Below are 19,212 nucleotides of genomic sequence, written 5' to 3' on the forward strand. Positions count from 1 at the left end.
CAACGTGGGGCCTCCCAGGAGAGGGTGCATTCCACCCAGCCTGTGGGAGCGGCAGGGAAATGGAAACCAGGGGCTGGAAAGGGTCACCCACTTTGGAGAGCCTCCAGAGCTCGGCCCAGCGTGGAGAAGCATCTGGGCTCTGCATGCTCAACAAAAAAACAGACCTGCTCTCTGAGATATCTCCCCCCTGACAGGGGTGGAAAGTGAACAGAGGGACGTCTACACAGGCTCCTGAACATCTGTTTGCATTTCATGACTATCATCCCAGAAGACACTAAGAATTAGGCCAGTCGGGGTCAAAATCAACGCAGGGCTCCTTTTACCAACAGGTACACAGTCATTGAATCTAAACTTTTTTTTAATAAAAAACAAACAAACTGTTTTCCTAGTGGTTTGCAATTCATCACACACATATAAAGTTATCTGAAATTATGAATTGATATAAATGCAAATGGTGGAGTTCTGAAAAATCACCAGTTTACAATTTTGAACTGTCCAGAGTATGGGATTATTCCCGTGTGCACACACTCTCATACACACACACACATGTAATCAATAGAATGTAACATGCCAAGAAAAATCTACCATACAATAGCTTCCAAAACAGTTCAGGAAGGAGATATGAAAAGCAAAAAACAATAACAAATGTCTGACATGACTGAGAGAGGAAACTCAGACGAAATTCCATTTCCTAAAAAAGGAAGAACAGCTTGCTTTCCTCAAGTTCCTGGTTACTAAAAGGACTGTTAAGTATCCACAGATAGAATCTGACCTGACCTGCTGGTGATTTTCTTTTTAAATAAAAAACCAAATTATATAAACAAAGCCAAGATTTTCACAGATCACAAGGATATCTAATCTGCATCTATTCAAAACAACGATCACATTACTATTTTATTTGGTTGGGTGAATAAGGACTACAGCTAAGGAAAGAGTTTAATTGCAACCCCTTTCCAGAGCAATACAACCCCAAACAGTACAGTCTCACCACGCATTCCGCCTCCCTTTCAAACCATGCCACGCCTTCCACTGGTAAAGTAGATAACACTCAGGTGAGAAATAAGACCCGCCCACCTGCTAAAGAGAGCCGCCCAGAAGTCCTAACACTGCAGAATAGAATCCAGCAATAAATAGAGACACAAGAAAGACATGGTTATGAAATGTTATGGGAGAGGAAGGGAAGGGGTGATATGGAACCCAACAGAGAGACCTGATTAGACAGAAAGGGGTGCAAGACAGGGAAAGAAAATACAAAGATGGTAAAACAAGCACGTTTTCATTCAGGAGAGCTAAAGCTCACAGGAGATATTCAGACAAAGCTACTGAGGAGATGGGGGAAGAATAGGCTTCCAAAAGATTTGCGTTGAGGAGCAAGCACAGCATAAATAATCAGCCCACAGGTGGCAATTCTGGAGGTAAGCTAAGGGTTTTTCTTTTGTGTGTGTGTGTGATTTTTGGCCGGGGCTAGGTTTGAACCCGCCACCTCCGGCATATGGGACCGGCGCCCTACTCCTTGAGCCACAGGCGCCGCCCGCTAAGGGTTTTTCTAATCACAGGGGCCACTGAAAATCTGCTCCTCTTCGTAAAAGGCCACTAATTTCATATGCAGCGAAGAGAAACTCCTATTACAGAATTCTAGAGTGCTTGTTCACTTCCCCATCTGGAGTCAACTGGATGCTGTGGGCAACTGAAAACTGCAAACGTCCCTAAATGAAGGTGTTGGCATGAATATCAGAGTCACAGAATAGGGGTGTGTTATGACCTTTCTATCAACTCACGGTATCCCAAGTAAAAAGCACTCGAGTTATTTCACTATAACTTCTAGAAACAGTCAGAGGCATGCTGGGCAAAATTATCTCCCTGAATTGATCTCTGCATATAATATACACCAATCAAAATCCAAATTAAACTTTTTCAAGTGAAATTCAACAAGCTCATTCTAAAGTTCACTCAGAGGAGTAAATTCCCAGGACTAGAAACAAAGTTTCTAGAGAGAATAATGTTTGTGCTGTGGGGGAAGGGTTAGAGCTTCCCCTCCACCAAGCAAAACGTAAAATAAAGCCAGGATCACTTAAACATGTGATAGCAGCATAAAGACCCACCACAAAAGGACAGAGTCTGAGACAGACACATGTATCCATGGAAATAATGTAATAAAGACGGTATTTCAGATCAGCAGGAACAGAATGGTCTACTCAAAACTGGCTTTAGAACAACAGCTATTAGGGATAAGACATGCTCCTATCAAATAATTAAATTTGCAATTAATTCAATATGTAACATAAATATCCATCAAGAGCACAAAATTAGAAGACTGCTTTAAAGTTTTCATTTACTAAACAAAGAGCCATTAAAAGACATCTAGATTTCATCAACATTCCCTAAAGTATTAACCTTTTTAAAACTTTTTTTTTTTCTTGTTTGCGACAGACTCTCAGTTTGCCGCCTCGGTAGAGTGCTGTGGCATCACAGCTCACAGTAACCTCAAACTCTTGGACTCAAGCAAACCTCCTGCCTCAGCCTCCGGAGTAGTTGGGACTATAGGCACCCACCACAACACCCGGCTATTTTTTAGAGACAGGGTCTCATTCTTGTTCAGGCTGGTCTCGAATTCCTGAGCTCAAGGAAATCCACCCAACTCAGCCTCCCAAAGTGCTAGGATTACAGGCATGAGTCATGGTGCCCTGCCTTAAAATTTTTCCTATGTTTTGTTCATATGCCCAAGTAATCATTGCACAGGTATACTGTGACATAAATACACACAGTAGCTAGTTTTTCCACATTGTTATTAATAAAATCTTTGGCACCCTTTTTAACTGCATCCCATCAAGTGGTTAACGTTCCATAATTCCATGATTACCAGTACTTAAATATTCTTCTATTTTTGTACATTAAGTATAACTCTAACTTTATAACATTAGAAACAATGCAATAATAAACATTCTCATGTACACTTTTCATGCTGTTACTATTTTAGAATAAAATTCCAGAAATGAGCCCATGAACGTAAACTAATTGTCACAAACTAACAAACTGCTTTCCAAAAATGTTGTATCAACTTTTATTACCACCTGTGCTGGTCAAGTGCATCCTTTTCATCCCATCCTTACCAAAACTATCTTTGGAATTATTTCCTGTGTTAGTAGATAATAAATAGCTCCTCACTGATTCAATTCATATTTTTTCCATTGCCACTGAAATTACTGCTCTCTTTTATAAAAACCTATTACTAAATGGTGCTGCTTTGTTAGTGACCAAATCAAATTTCAATTTAAAGAATTCTACTCTTTCCTCTTCTTTCAATATTTTAACATCTGCTTTAACTTACAAGCTTTGCCTTTGGCAGGTCAAAATTTTCACTTTCCTAAGTGAGCCAGTTGGAATCTATCAATATTGTTCCCTTTCTCCTTTGGTGAAGTGTTATCGCCTCTTACCTACTCCTGCCCAAATTAAAAAAAAAAAGAAGATATCTTCAACACTCCAATAAAACTTCCACAAGTAACATGGAAAACAGGAATAGCAAATGTAGAACAGAAAAGCTGAACTGGCCAGGTGCAGCAGCAGCTCACACCTGTAATCCTAGCACTCTAGGAGGCCAAGGTGGGAGGATCACTTGAGCTTAGGAATTCAAGAGCAGCCTGAACAAGAGTGAAACCCTGACTCTACTAAAAATAGAAAACATAGCAGGGCATTGAGGCAGGATGGTCCCAGCTACTCAGGAGGATTAGGCAGGGGGATCCCTTAAACCCAGGAGTCTGAGCTTGCTGTGAGCTAGGCTGAGGCCACAGCACTCTAGCTTAGGCAACAGAATGAGACTCTGTCTGGAAAAAAAAAAAAAAAATTAATAAATTAAATTAAATTTAAATTTAAAAGAAAAAAGCTAACTATTAATACTAAATAGATTTCAATATATGCCAGCACAAAAATAAATTAAACCATTTTTTTTTTTTTTTTTTTTACCATCAAGCATCCCTCTATCTAGGAAAATTCTACTTGTAAAAAAACTCATCAATAATCAATAATTCTCAAAGACCAAGACTTCTGCTGAAATGCTGTGACATCTATGGATGTCTTCCCCCAAATTCAAGAAAGTATTAAATGTTTTCATCACCTAAACTATCTCACCGAACTCTCTTACTCCAGTGAGACGATTAAAGTAAAAATGGTTGCCAACACTAATTTGCATGTTCTAAAGATTTTTCATTGATCTAGGTCTCCAATACCTGAGTAACTGAATAGCTGTATTAGCCTAACCACTGGGCATTCTTATACTAGCGTATTCGGCTCCTTCCTTCCTTTCTTCCCTCTCACCCTCTATAAACAATACATCTGCATGTGATTATATTTTGTTAATAACAATGCTATTTCCTGAACAATAACTTTACCTGGTTTCTAAAATATCTAGCATGAGTGGGCAATAAACAAGTATCGTATTTTCAAATTATCACAATGAGAATCAAGTGGTACATCTTTTTATAGTAGGGTTTCTTAATCTAGGGCCATGGGAAGAGTCTGGAAGTAAATTTCAGATAATCTGAGAACCTCTCAAAATTATTAGCAAAACTGTTTTTGTGTGTGTGTATGTATGTCCATTTTCTGAGAAAAAGTTTATAGCTTTTCGTTTATAAACTCTAGTTGTTACAGTAACAGGCAAAAATGAGAACTCAATAAGTGCTTTTTAATAGTAGTGATCACGTTTTATATGACAGTAAGATATGTTCTAATCTTTTCCAAGGTATTCTAGTATTATACACAGCCTTTAAATGGACACAATTCAGGGATAAAAGCATCATAAAAGTAAATATGAGTTGATGTTAAATACTATAAAGAAAGTTTAATATGTGTCATGAAAACCATCATGCTACTATAAATACAGTGCTCTAAGTGAGCTATTGAATCTGATTCTTTATTTTCAATATTTGAAACTTGTCTTCTTTATAATAACAAAAATTCCAAAGGATATAAAAGATCTGAATTACACAATTAAAATCATTTACCAAAAGAAATTATTACCATAAATTAAATGTATATATTAATATTTATAAAAGGTACTCGTTATTCAAACTTGTGCATTAAACCTAGGAATTCAAAAACCATAAACACGCAAATCAAAATACCTTGATGACTTTCACAAAATAAAACTGAAATGGCTTTTGTTTCTGTAACACAGAGAATAAAGTAAAAAACAGTTTATGACGGAAGTCAGTAAATGCCTGCAGATTCCTCCAAAGACAAGAAGCAGGCTTTCACCAGGTGCAGTGGCTCACATCTGTAATCCCAACTACTTGAGTCGTGAGGCAGGAGGTTTGCTGGAAACCAGGATTTCAAGAGTAGCCCAGGGTGATAGAGCAAGACCTTGCCCCAAAACAAACAAACAAAACAAAGCAAAACAAAACAAAAATACATAGGGGCGGGCTTTTTAAAGTTCCTTATTGTGTTTCTTTTTCAAATCCCTAACTAACAAACTGCATAAAAACTTAGAACTTCGAAGGCTATGTTAACCAGTGTGATGAAAATATTTCACATGGTATATAAAACCAGCACATTGTACCCCATAATTGCATGAATGTACATAGCTATGATTTAATAATAATAAGAAGAAAAGAAAACTTAGAACTCCTAGAAGTTGAAAATCAATAGCTGACACTTTAAGCAGATATTAGTGGGAAATGTACTCGGTTTGGTATAAGAAAACTTAAATTATAAACTCTACTCTTCCATTATCCTGATCATCCTTAAGGAATAAAGGCCCTGCACTTGGTCCCCAAATAATCAACTACATAAAGAATGAAGCAACATGCAGCTTAATAGTTGGACACAGGTTGGAGTTTTAGTCAATAATCAACTAGCATCATGGGGACAGCAACCCACCCAGCCCTGTGTTGATGACAATCTAGCACAGCGGTTCTCAACCTGTGAGTCGTCACCCCTTTGTATACATTGCGGCATTAGGAAGGCTGAGAACCACTGATCTAGGAACTCCCTAAGGAAAGAGTCTAGCCCAGTTCTGCTCTATACCTGTAAGACATACCTGAGCCGGGGAATACTGTCACATAAACACAAAGCAAGCTGACAATGCATTCAGAGGAAAAGGACGAGGATGCCGGAGGGATACCAAAACCGTGTTGTCATATACGGAACAATTGAAGGAACTAGGACTATTTTGTCAAAGAAAAGAAAATGCATGGGTAAATAGTCACCACTGCAAATGTCTGAGGGTCTGTCATGCAGACCAGGGATTAGACATGTTCTGCAAGCCCCAGGGGAAGAGCCCAGAACAATACAGGGAAAGACAGGGCACAGAGTTCAGCTCCACAGGGAGAGCCCTTTAAAGATCAGAGATGTCCAAAGATGACAGGGATACCAGCTCAGGAGAATAACCACTAGAGTGGTTAGTGTTCATTTGTTTTCTATCTTCTTATTTGTTCTGGGGTGGGAGGCCAAAATAACTTAAAGACCTATCTAGTCTCCAGAGTCCAGAATCTATATCTGGTATAGAATTCTAGATTAACTACTTCCACGTTTTAAAAATGAGTGCATCTAGATGTGCTTTATTTTTAAATTAATTTCTCCTTTATACTTTTGCTATGGCTCATTGTTCTAATTCCTTGGGTCGATGCTTATTTTTATTCTCTGTATTAATGGTTTTCAAACTGAGATCAGGGGAGCCCCAAGTTATAACGGAAGGATGTTGGAATTCACAAACGTTCCATTTAAATTTCATTTTGGGCCACATGTGGTGGTGCGGCATGCCTACAGACCAGCACTTTGGGAGGCCAAAGTGGGAGGATCACATGAGGCCAGGAGTTCAAGACCAGCCGGGGCAATATAGTGAGACCCATCTCTATAAACAAACAAAAAAATTAACCAGGCATGTGGCACACGATTGTGCCCAACTACTCAGAAGGCAAAGCCAGGAGATCACTTGCACCCAGGAGCATGAGATGAAGTGAGTGATGATCACACCAGTACACTCTAGCCCAGGTGACAGAGCCAGACCCTGTCTCTAAAAAAAAAAAAAAAACTAACAAACTTCATTTTGGAAATAAGTTTCCAATTAGTTCAAAATCTGAAAAGATTGTCACTCACTCAAACATACTATTTACTAAATTTTCAGACACTGGAGAGGACCTGAACGGCCAGGCTAAGTCAATGTCCCCCTCAACAGAGAGATGCAGTAAGTGCAGAAAACACATTTATAAATGAGTTTAAATACTAAAGTCTCCCGTAAGACTTATTTGGGAAAAAAAGGTTTCTCCTACAAGTAAAGGGCTCCACGTCATCTGCTTTGGATCTCTGTAGCTCTAAGATCCTCTCTGCTGTCCCATGGAAAGACAACAAAGTCCTATTAGTCACCAAAGTCATTAATGGTCTAAAAAAATTCCTTGAAGGTCTTTTTATCATTCTCATGTCCTAAACAAGCTTTACAATTGCAACACAGTACCAACAATTCATCAACTTCATGCTCAGGTTGAACCCATGCAGACAGTAACCTCCCACGGTTATTATTTAACACTAGAGGTCTACAAATTTATGTCAAACCAAGTACTGTCTGAAGGTCGGTGTGGGTCAGCTGACAGTATTGAACATGCCAAACCAGCCAAGACTATCAGGAATATAAAGAACTCAAAAACAAAAAAAAAAGGAATACAAAGAACTCCAACTCTCCATGAACTGATCATTCCTGGGCAAAGAACAGTGGCACAGCCACCGATTCTTACTTCAAGGTAGATCACTGAGCCCCGAGTTCCCAGGGCGTCCGTCCTCCTCGTACAGGGCATAAAAGGGCAGGGCAGTGGCCTCTGCCCCTCTCATCTGACAGCATCTGCCAGACACTCCTTCTACCTCCATACGCGCGCGCACGCGCACACACACACACACACACACACACACACACACCCCAGCCATGGAAGAATTGTCTTCCATGAAACCAGTCCCTGGTGCCAGAAAAGTTGGGGATGGCTCTGTTACAATGAATCAAGATTGAAAACTGAACAGGGCCAATGTTAACAGGATGAATTTTACCGACTATCAATGAAGTGAAAGAAAACCCAGCAGCACAAAAGAAGATGGAAGATGATCTTGAACACAGAGAGGACCTAGAGATTTTAGATGGTAATAAGTTCAGGAAGGCTGCCGACGATGAGCTCGCACTGCCTGAGGCTGCAGGGCAGGGCACAGAAAGGGGAAGGTCATTGGTGCGTTGTTTCCTGCCTTAGGCAGAGCCTGCTGGGGGATTCTGTTCAATCAGGGGCACTGTGTTTTAGCGGGATGTTGAGAGCAACCCCACATGGTGTGAAGAAAGGCTGTTGAAAATTAGGGTTTATTCTAACAAAGAAAATACTTAGGGAGGGGATATGAAAGCTGTTCTCAAACGTCTGAAGGATTATGTCCGAGGGAGCAGAGTTACTATTTAACATTTCAGAGCACAGAAATAGAATCAATAGAGGGAGTTACCCTCTATTGATTTTAGGCCATAATTAAAAATTATTTTATAATAAAGTAGAGCTGGACTCTCTTCCTCTTGGCATAAAGAGGGTCCTCTCCACTAATAGAAGTGGCTCCAGATGGCCACCTGTTCCTGCAGTCAAAGGGAATTCCTAAACCAAAGACTCCACAATGAAAACGGTTGTTCAAACTCATACACACTTGACTACAACGGCACAAAGTAAAAGTGAACACAAAAGATTATTTCATGTGTGCCTCGCTATGTCTGGGCAAAGAAGCAAACTTCCCATAAAGATCACTTTAAAAAAATTTTTTTTTTTTTTTTTGAGACAGAGCCTCAAGCTGTCTCCCTGGGTAGAGTGCCGTGGCATCACAGCTCACAGCAACCTCCAACTCCTGGGCTCAAGCAATTCTCCTGCCTCTGCCTCCCAAGTAGCTGGGACTACAGGTGCCTGCCACAATACCCGGCTGTATTTTGGTTGCAGCCGTCATTGTTTGGCGGGGGCTGGATTTGAACCTGCCAGCTCAGGTGTATGTGGCTGGAACATTTTTTTCTTTATATGTTTTCAAGAGATTTTTCTACCTTCTTAGTATCGCCATACTCCTGGCTTCTCAGGAAGAACTTCCTGATCTCTAATCCAAATCCCTCCTGCTCCAATTATGCCAATTCACATGGATACCAAAATGGGCTCTGTAATGATCACGAAGGGGGAAAGATGACATGAGAACATATAATTAATAAAGAAAAATATTGGCAGGGGAAAATAATAAGCAATGAATTTTTAAAAGCTTCCAACTTCTAAAGCCAAATATCATTCAGAATAGTTACAAAAACCTGTGGAAGACACGTTTACCTATTTTCATTTCTGAGCGCAAACAACGACCTCCATGTGTAAGAGCTCTGCTTTTATTTTCAGACCCAGCTTTCTATCTCTGCAGAAAGAGCAAGACAGAAACTTAACGCATTTAGATTAAAACCACTCAGAACTACAGTTGGGTAGCAGGAATAGGAGACAGTTTTAAAAGGCCAGTGACAACATTAAGTGTTTAAAAATGCCTAGTTCATTTTAAAACTAGCAAGATATAAAACTAAAACATGCTGTTCTCACATTTCTTTAGGAACTAAATATGTTGCCACAGTACAAAACCACCTTGAAACACTGCTGAGCAGAGCATTCTGCCTGGCCGTATCCCTAGCAACTCACACTATGCTTAGTAAATTGATCTCTGATTGGATATACCCCTGCACCAAACCGATTTGCCTACCAGTGGACCGTTCAATATTTCATTCAGACTCCTGATCTGCCAGTAACCTAATAGCATATTCTAGATTCTCTTTAAATGCCTCCCTAACAAATACAAAACCAAAGCCAAATACCAAATTAATTCCTTTAAAAGAAACTAGTATCTATATAACTGGAATTTAGTTTGCAGCTTTGCTAGTCATACATCAAAGGCCAGAGGTTTCAAATCACTTCTTTTTCATTCTCAAGACCGAACCTGACTAGAAAAATTCCAAAGAATCAAAAATTAAGAAAAAAAAAGACTGAACCATAGGTAACTCTGTTCTGGGCCAGCAGCAAGTTTTTCACTGAGAGGTGTGTGCGCACACACACGCAGACACACAAATACGCATACACACTTTCCCCCCAATTTGGTCTTGGAGGGATTTAGTCTTTGCAGTCAATCTCAGGTCATAGGGGAAATGGCTGGTACCGTGCAGGTCAGTCGCCTTAATTACTAGCTTAACAATTGACTCTGAGAGGCATTTTACTTTTAATGCTTCCTTAATTGAGAAACATATGCCTTGAAGTTGACTCCTGAATGAAGAAAAGGTTGGTGCTTAGAGAAAGAAAGGGTTGCCGGACATCCAGAATTGTAGCCAAGTCTTTAAACTCTTCTCAGATTCTTTTTCTACTCTTCTTCCTTGCTCAGCCAAATGCTGTTAGCCTGTTCTTAAGAGAATCAGGAAAACAGACCTGACTCGTTTGGGCTTTGCAAATCAGGCGTGTGAATGAACACACCACACCCCAACAGACATGCTAGGTTTCCCCAATGCCAACAAAAATATCAAACTCTCTGACTCACCTGTAATCCTAACATTTTGGGAGGTGAGGTAGGTGGACTACTTGAGCTCTTGAACTCACCTAAGCAAGAGCGAGATCCTGTCTCTATTAAAAATAGAAAAACTAGCTGGGCATTGTGACAGGCACCTGTAGCCCCAGCTACTCAAGAGGCTGAGGCAGGAGGATCGCCTAAGCCCAGGAGTGTGAGGTTGCTGTGAGCTATGATACCATGGCATTCAACCCCAGAGTGACAGAGTAAGAGTCTATCTCAAAAAAGAAAAAAACAAAACAAAACAAACGAACAAAAACAAACTCTCTGACTCTCTCCATACAGAAACCTTACTTGAATCAGTAATGCAGACGGCATATTAAAAAGAACAAAAAATGTCTTGGGAGAGCAGAGAGAGAAAGAAGGAGGGAGGGGTGGGGAAAGGAAGAGCAGAGAGAGGGAAGGGGGGAGTGGGGTGGGGCCTTGGTGTGTGCCACACCTTTTGGGGGCAAGACACGATTGTAAGAGGGACTTCACCTAACAAATGCAATCAGTGTAACCTGGTTTCTTGTACCCTCAATGAATCCCCAACAATAAAAAAAAAAATGTCTTTAGTTATTAGCTGGTTATTTAAAATATGATAGTCTCTACCCTTCATTTCACTTAAGAAGATGAGTACAAATTTTTTTATGAACGTGCATAACAATAATATTCTTACAGTCACCATTTAAAGAACTGTTGAGAGCTACTAGTAAGGGAAAAAATAATGAGCTTATCCAAGGGAAAAAATAATGCCTAGAGACCAAAATTCTACTCATACCATAAAGGCCTCAAACCTGAAAGGCAGATCTGCACAAGGAAATTGGCCACATTACTTCCAATTGTTGTTCCTAAATGAATTCACATAATAGAAGATGGTGTAAATATAATTAGGCCTGTACAAACAGCAACAGCCAAGGAACTTCTGAGTTCCTCTGTAGAAAAATACCTCCTATATCAGTCTTCCACGGTTTATGACACTCCTATCATTGAATTTACTTCTTAGATATTACAAAGCCATTAGAAGTTATGATAAATCATATTTTAAAATACAGAAAAATACTTGTGAGGTACAAAATAGGTCATAGAACAGCAGGTAAATAAATATCTACTTGTCTACCACTTTTGTTAAAGTTAAGTACATACAAGCCCAGATGAAAATGAAAGATATAAAGGGTTAGGGTATTTTTTTAACCTTCTTGATATTTTTCAAGATTTTTCAAGTTTTCTACAAAAGATACGCATCACTTTTATAGTTAGAAAAAAATAATAAAATCTAAAATAAATTTAACAATCATCTTTTATAAACATTAACTTACCAGAAAACCTGGCAATTCCACTCGTAGGTATTTATTACCTAGGTATTATGTAAACTTATAACCACACAAAACCTGTATATAAATGCTTATAGAAGCTCTATTCGTCATCAACAAAAGCTGGAGATATTTCAAATATCCTCCAGTGAGTAAACTGGGGGTACCTCCATACAAGGCAACTCTACTCAGCAATATATAAGAACAAAGCGTTGAAACATGCAGCAAATGGATCTCAAATGGATTATGCTGAATGACAAAAGCCAGACTCAAATGGTTGCGTAATATATAATTCCACTTATATGGCATTCTGGAGAAGTTACCTTTCACAGTGACAGGGAAGAAAACAGCAGTTGCCAGAGGCTGGGGTGAGAGGGGATGTTGGCTACAACAAAGGGGCAGCACAGGGAATTTGGGGAGTGATGGGAAGGTGGAAATGTGCTATATTTAGACTGCAGTGCTGGTCACCAGACCACATATGTTTATCAACACTCACAGAACTGTACCCGAGAAAGGGGAAATCTTACTATATGCACATTGTACCTTAATAAATTTTCCCTTTAAAAAAGTTACCCTTATAGAACTGAAAATCTCTTCATGTCTGGATCAGGTTCTGTGCAATTCTTTCCCCCAAATACATCTACATTTCTGAAAGGGAGAGAAAACGGGGTAGATTTGTAAGATTACATAGTCATTACCTAGTAGGCAAAGAATTCTGGAGGAATGAGAAGTTTTAATAGGGGTGTGTGGATTGAAACAAGGTTGGGAACACTCAGACCTGCCTGTGATGCCCCAGCAAACCCAGCAGGGACACCTCTGTAGCCCACTGGACAACTACCAAGGGATGCCACAGAGCTGGAGAGAAGGTACTAGAAAGGGAACCGGGGAGAAATTAACAGGTTCTAGCCTGATACTTTCCGATTTGCCCTCAAACACAAACCCCAGAATTCATTCCAGAGAGCCAGGGTTTTAGTTGTACTAAAACGCTTCTGCCATGCCCAAGCCAGACAGTTTCTAGATCAGTTAGTTAATGTATGACTAAGTAATCACCAGGCCAATTTGGTTCGCTCAATTTAGGGCTTAAAATGCCCTCCACACTTTATGATGTTAGAAAAATATGTCTGAGAGGTAATGAAGGAGATTTAGAATGGCTTATCCTCCTAAAAGGATTTGAGAATAGGGAACTTCCTCTTGAGCTTAATGAAGGAAGTACTTTTTTTTCTTCATTTAGAAGTCCACATAAAGAAACTTTCATGGTCCTTTTTAAAAATTAAAAGGGCATAATTAGACCAGAGATATGAAAACTTATTTTGATAAAGAAATGTGTGTGTGTGTATATATATATATATATATATATATTTTTTTTTTTTTTTTCCCCCTGCTCATAGCAACCTCAAACTCTTGGGTTTAAGCAATTCTCTTGCCTCATCCTCCCAAATAGCTGGGACTACAGCACTCCCCACAATGCCCAGTTATTTTGTTGTTGTTGTTGTTGCAGTTATCATTGTTATTTTTAGCAGGCCCTGCCTGCCTCAGTGTATGTAGCCGGCACCCTACCCACTGAGCTACTACAGGTACCAAGCCAAGAAATTTATATATTTTTTCTTTTTTTTTTTAAGAAATTTATACTCTTAAGAAACATTCTTTTTCTCCAAATGGAAGAAAGTGATGCCAATTTCCTACAAAGAAGATAAGAAAGGAGAGCATCCTAGAACAAGGACAGGAATAATCACTGGACAATAATTACATTAATCTAATCTTGCTCCTAGACACTTTGAAAATGATGTAAAACTTTCTTGAATTAGAATGGGAACTAAAATATTTCTTCATACTGTCTAAGAAAGGGTTAATAACCAATGAATAATCTTGAAAGAAAATGCTTTGGCTAATTAAGATATAAAATTATTTTTAAGGCCTTGATATGACTGTCTAAAATTTTTTAAAGGTACAGTAATACACTAATCTGTCCATTAAATCAGATGGCTGATTAAATGGCTATTTTAAAACTTGGACATCCTTATTTATTAATATATATGTATATGGAGCTATATATATATATATGTAGGTATATACACCCATTCATCTTTTTTACCTTCATGGCCTCTAAAATTCTGAAAAAGGATTTATCATAAGATAGACATCCATCTGATTATTTCTCATCAGAGCCTTCCTAGAGATCAAACTTAGATGAAGAGCAGTATTTCAAAGTTTAGATCAGCAACCAAATGTCAAAACATAAATAGGAGCAAGAATATATACATCCATTATTTTCAAGTCCTATTCAAACAAAAGTGGGTCTTCCTAAAATTTAAGGAAAAAATTATACATTTTAAAACATATATGATGAGATGAGAGACCAATAAGAATGTGGAAATTCTAATGTGTAGGGATCCCATCGCAGGCTGGGCAAAGGATTTGAAGAGAAACTTCTCTGAAGAAGACAGGCGCGCGGCCTTCAGACATATGAAAAAATGTTCATCATCTTTAATCATCAGAGAAATGCAAATCAAAACTACTTTGAGATATCATCTAACTCCAGTGAGACTAGCCTATATCACAAAATCCCAAGACCAGAGATGTTGGCATGGATGTGGAGAAAAGGGAACACTTTTGTACTGCTGGTGGGAATGCAAATTAATACATTCCTTTTAGAAAGAGATATGGAGAACACTTAGAGATCTAAAAATAGATCTGCCATTCAATCCTGTAATCCCTCTACTGGGCATATACCTGGAAGACCAAAAATCACATCATAACAAAGATATTTGTACCAGAATGTTTATTGCAGCCCTATTCATAATTGCTAAGTCATGGAAAAAGCCCAAGTGCCCATCGATCCACGAATGGATTAATAAATTGTGGTATATGTACACCATGGAATATTATGCAGCCTTAAAGAAAGATGGAGACTTTACCTCTTTCATGTTTACATGGATGGAGCTGATACATATTCTTCTTAGTAAAGTATCTCAAGAATGGAAGTAAAAGTACCCAATGTACTCAGCCCTACTATGAAACTAATTTAGGGTTTTCACATGAAAGCTATAACCCAGTTATAACCTAACAATAGGGTGAAGGGGGAAAGGGAGGGGAGGGTGGGGGGAGGTGGGTAGAGGGAAGGGGATTGGTGGGATTACACCAGCAGTGCATTTTACAAGGGTACATGTGAAACTTGGTAAATGTGGAATGTAAGTGTCTTGGCACAGTAACTGAGAGAATGCCAGGAAGGCTATGTTAACCAGTGTGATGAAAGTGTGTCAAACGGTCTGTGAAGCTAGTGAATGATGCCCCATGATCATATCAATGTACACAGCTATGATTTAATAAAAAATAAATAAATATAAAGAATGTGGAAATTCGCTTGAGCTGCAGGCCATTTCATTCTATTCTATTCTATTCAGCCATCCCAGGAACATGCATTTTATTCTTACACTTCATTAGTTCCAAGGTATCTACTAAATAGCTGTGCCTCTTTAGACACGTCACTTAGAATCTGAGCCTTACCCTGAGTCACACACTGGGTAAGTCGTGGTAATTAGATAAAAGGTTTATAAAACAGCCAGTATGGTGTCTGGTATGTCATGGATGTTCAAGAATTTTAATTATCTGACTGGGCACAGTGGCTCACACCCTGGGAGGCCAAGGTGGGTGGATTGCCTGAACTCAGGAATTTGAGATCAGCCAGAGCAAGAGCGAGACCTTGTCTTTACTAAAAAATAGATAGGCACTGTGGTGTGTGCCTGTAATCCCAGCTACTTGGGAGGCTGAGGCAAGAGGGTCACTTGAGCCCATGAGTTTGAGACTGCTGTGAGCTATGATAACATCATGGCACTTTACCCAAGGCAACAGAGTGAGATTCTGTCTAAAAAAAAAAGAATATTAATTATTAATTTTCTCCTTCTCTCTCTTCCTTCCTTCTGAAAAGCTATTGCTGCATATTCACACTGAATCTTTTTGCTTAGTCTCCTTAGCAGCTTAGCACAGAAGCAAGCTTTTCTATCCCTAGGCCCATGTGTCATATATATCTAAGTGCCTCTGCTTATTTATTTTTCAATAATCAGTGAATGGCAGAAAAAAACATAATGGACAGGCTCCCAGGTATACTTATTAGCCTCTGACCATGTCCCTAAGTCTGCAGAGAAATTTCCAGATTAGGGTGGAGCCAACACCCAGCTCAGGACAGAACTAACTGTTGCTAAGCCCTGTATACCAAGAACATCTCCTACAAAGGGAATACAGCCAGATGGGAGCAAAGTTCCTAAACAGTTTCAATGTCAAGGGCACGGGACTGCCAACTATTAGCTACTAGATCAAAAAAAAAAAAAGCAAGGACATTAGTAATTTAAAAAGAAATAAAACTTCTAAGTAAAGGTGATTTTCAATCAAAAGCAGATAGCCTGATAAGCTAAATTCAAGTTCATTTTATACAAAGGCCCCAATAGAGCTCAAACCAGAAGCAGCTTCTGGAGGCTAAATTCATGGACCAGTGGGTCAAACCCTAGGCACTGTGAAAAGTCTGGATTGTTCCCTCTCTGTGCAGCCAGGATCTAAGAAATGCTCCTACTTTACTTCTTAAGGGTTTCTCTAGAGCAGAGGTTCTCAACCTGTGGGTCACGACCCCTTTGGGGGTCTCCTGCATATCAGATATTTACAATTCCTAACAGTAGCATAATTACAGTTATGAAGTAGCAACAAAAATATTGTGGTTGGGGTTCACCACAACACGAGGAACTGTATTAAAGGGTCGCGGCATCAGGAAGGTTGAAAACCACTGCTCTAGAGCAGGCATCCTCAAACTTTTTAAACAGGGGGCCAATTCACTGTCCCTCAGACCGTTGGAGGGCCGGACTATAGTTTAAAACAAAAAACTATGAACAAATTCCTATGCACACTGCACATATCTTATTTTGAAGTAAAAAACAAAACGGGAACAAATACAATCACACTGCCTCATGTGGCCCACGGGCTGCAGTTTGAGGACGCCTGCTCTAGAGGGTTCATGTAGATCAGGGGTCCTCAAACTACGGCCCACGGGCCACATGTGGCCCGCTGAGGACATTTATCCGGCCCGCCATGTTTTTGCCACCGCTGCCTATCCTGCTTAGCAGCAGACTGCTCCCAGGCCTGCAGTGCGCATGTGTGGAATGTGTGCACACTCTCCAACTCCCTCCTTCTCTCTGTCTCTCGACTCCTCCTCTCAGTCTCGGGACTAACTGACGCACACTTGCATCACTTGTTACGACTAGCAGTGACAAATGTGGAACCGGACATTCACCATCTCATTAGCCAAAAGCAGGCCCATAGTTCCCAGTGAAATACTGGTAAGTTTGTTGATTTAACTTTACTTGTTCTTCATTTTAAATACTGTATTTGTTCCTGTTTTGTTTTTTTACTTCAAAATAAGATATGTGCAGTGTGCATAGAAATTTGTTCATAGTTGGTTTTTTTTTAAACTATAGTCCGGCCCTCCAACGGTCTGAGGGACAGTGAACTGGCCCCCTGTTTAAAAAGTTTGAGGACCCCTGATGTAGACTGTAGTGACTCAACAGGAGAACAAAAGTAGTAAGGTTGGAGATGGAAACTAACAGGTGTCCATAAAATCCTAAAGAAGTTCCTACTATTGAGTCCCCATGGGCACCAGGGCGGGGCAGGGCTCCCCACCCTCCCACTCCAGGGCCCCCATCCTCCCTCACCACATGGTAGGGAAAAGCCTTGGTGGCTGCCCCTGCTCTTTCAGGCCTAAGGGGGGCAGAAAAAGAAAAAAAAGAAAGGAAAAAGAAGTCCAGGTTCAAGAGTTTCCTCCTCTCCAGATCCTCAAAATAAAGACCATAGTAAGAATTAAAAATAACAAATTTTTCTGATCTCTATTTTAAAACTAATGATGAATTGAATGAGCTTGGAACCTCTCTTGTTATAAAGAAAATTTGAAAAGTAGCACATTGTATATAAAGCCACTTTATTTTTGTGAAACAGCGTCTTGCCCTGTCTGTCACCCAGGCTGGAGTATAGTGGTATGATCACAGCTCACTGCAACCTTGAACTCCTGGGCTCAAGCGATCCCCTGCCACCTCAGCCTCCCAGAGTGCTGGAATTACAGGCATGAGCCATTGTGCCCAGCCTAAAGCTGCTATTTTGAAGAAGCATAGACCTTTAAAATTCTCCTGAAAGTTCTTCAGATTCTAATGTAGTCAGCAAAATAAGTGTATGTTCTTTTGATTTTGTTATAGGTGGCATTTTAGAATTGTTTTTTGTTTGTTTGTTTGTTTTGATGTCAACCTTGAGCTGCACATATTACGTGCTACTAGTGAGGAACAGTTGGTCAGCAGGAACAACAATGAACAGGGCTGGAAGACCTGCGTCTATAGCCTGGTCCTTCCAGGCTCTGGTACCCCTTCCCGCCTTTCAAGGTGTAGTAGGTCACACCCTGTCTGGTTTTTATCATCCCAACTATCAGTTTTTGGCCGGGGCTGGGTTTGAACCCACCACCTCTGGTATATGGTATACGGCGCCCTACTCCTTTGAGCCACAGGCGCTGCCCATCATCCCAACTATCATTCCCCTCTCTCCTCTAGCATTTTGTCCATCTTCCTTTCTAACCCACCCACTCTGGCTGACATTCACCTCTGCAACCTCTTGATCAAAGCCACCAGAGGTCTGAAAGGCTGAATGCCACCACCCCTCAGCTCTGGGTCTGCTAATTTTGAGGATTATTCCCTTCATGAAATTCTCCCCTGCCCTGCTGTCCAACCACTACTTTTTCTTTCTCCTTTCTCTTTTCAACTGTCTCTTAGTTTTCCACGTCTCTGTCATTCATTCATTCAAGGAGAAAGATAGGCTGCCTCCAGGGACCACTTTCATGGCAATTTACCCTTCTGAACTGTAAAATATAATGATCCTTCAACGATCTCCACAATCTAGTGACACAGCTAGAAATACATACCTATATTACTGTAAATAGTCATATCTAAAATTTCATAAGACAACTGCCATATTCAAAGCACCTTAATATATTAACTCATTTGTATTTTATAACTTGTTTTCATTTTAAACATTTGCCTGTGAGGCAAATGATGGTCCCACAGGCAGGATTAACACTAGAGTCTCCACCTGCCCACTCTCCATCCTGCTGTTTTTCCCCATCGCATGGTGTTCTGTAACTGTCCTTTAATGACACCTGGCAGCTAGTCATATCCAGTACTTAGTCAGGAACATAATCCCCAGGAATATTTTGTCCCTATGTAAGAGTATAATCTGTCTTATCTTGATAATGCAGTTTCCATTACAGGGGCACACTAGAGGGCCTGCGGCTAGGAACTTGTGTCTGCTGGGCAACAGGCAACATTCACCTTGGATGTAT

At 39.9% G+C, this 19,212-nt stretch overlaps 1 protein-coding gene across 1 annotated transcript in view; it reads right to left on the minus strand.

Annotated features, from left to right (window-relative positions):
* The window catches only part of ARHGEF28 (Rho guanine nucleotide exchange factor 28), a 292,201-nt gene that overhangs the window by 188,904 nt on the left and 84,085 nt on the right, over positions 1-19,212 (minus strand). The window lies entirely within an intron of this gene.

Source organism: Nycticebus coucang, chromosome 1 (genome assembly GCF_027406575.1).
Source record: "Nycticebus coucang isolate mNycCou1 chromosome 1, mNycCou1.pri, whole genome shotgun sequence".
Taxonomy (NCBI): Eukaryota; Metazoa; Chordata; class Mammalia; order Primates; family Lorisidae; genus Nycticebus; species Nycticebus coucang.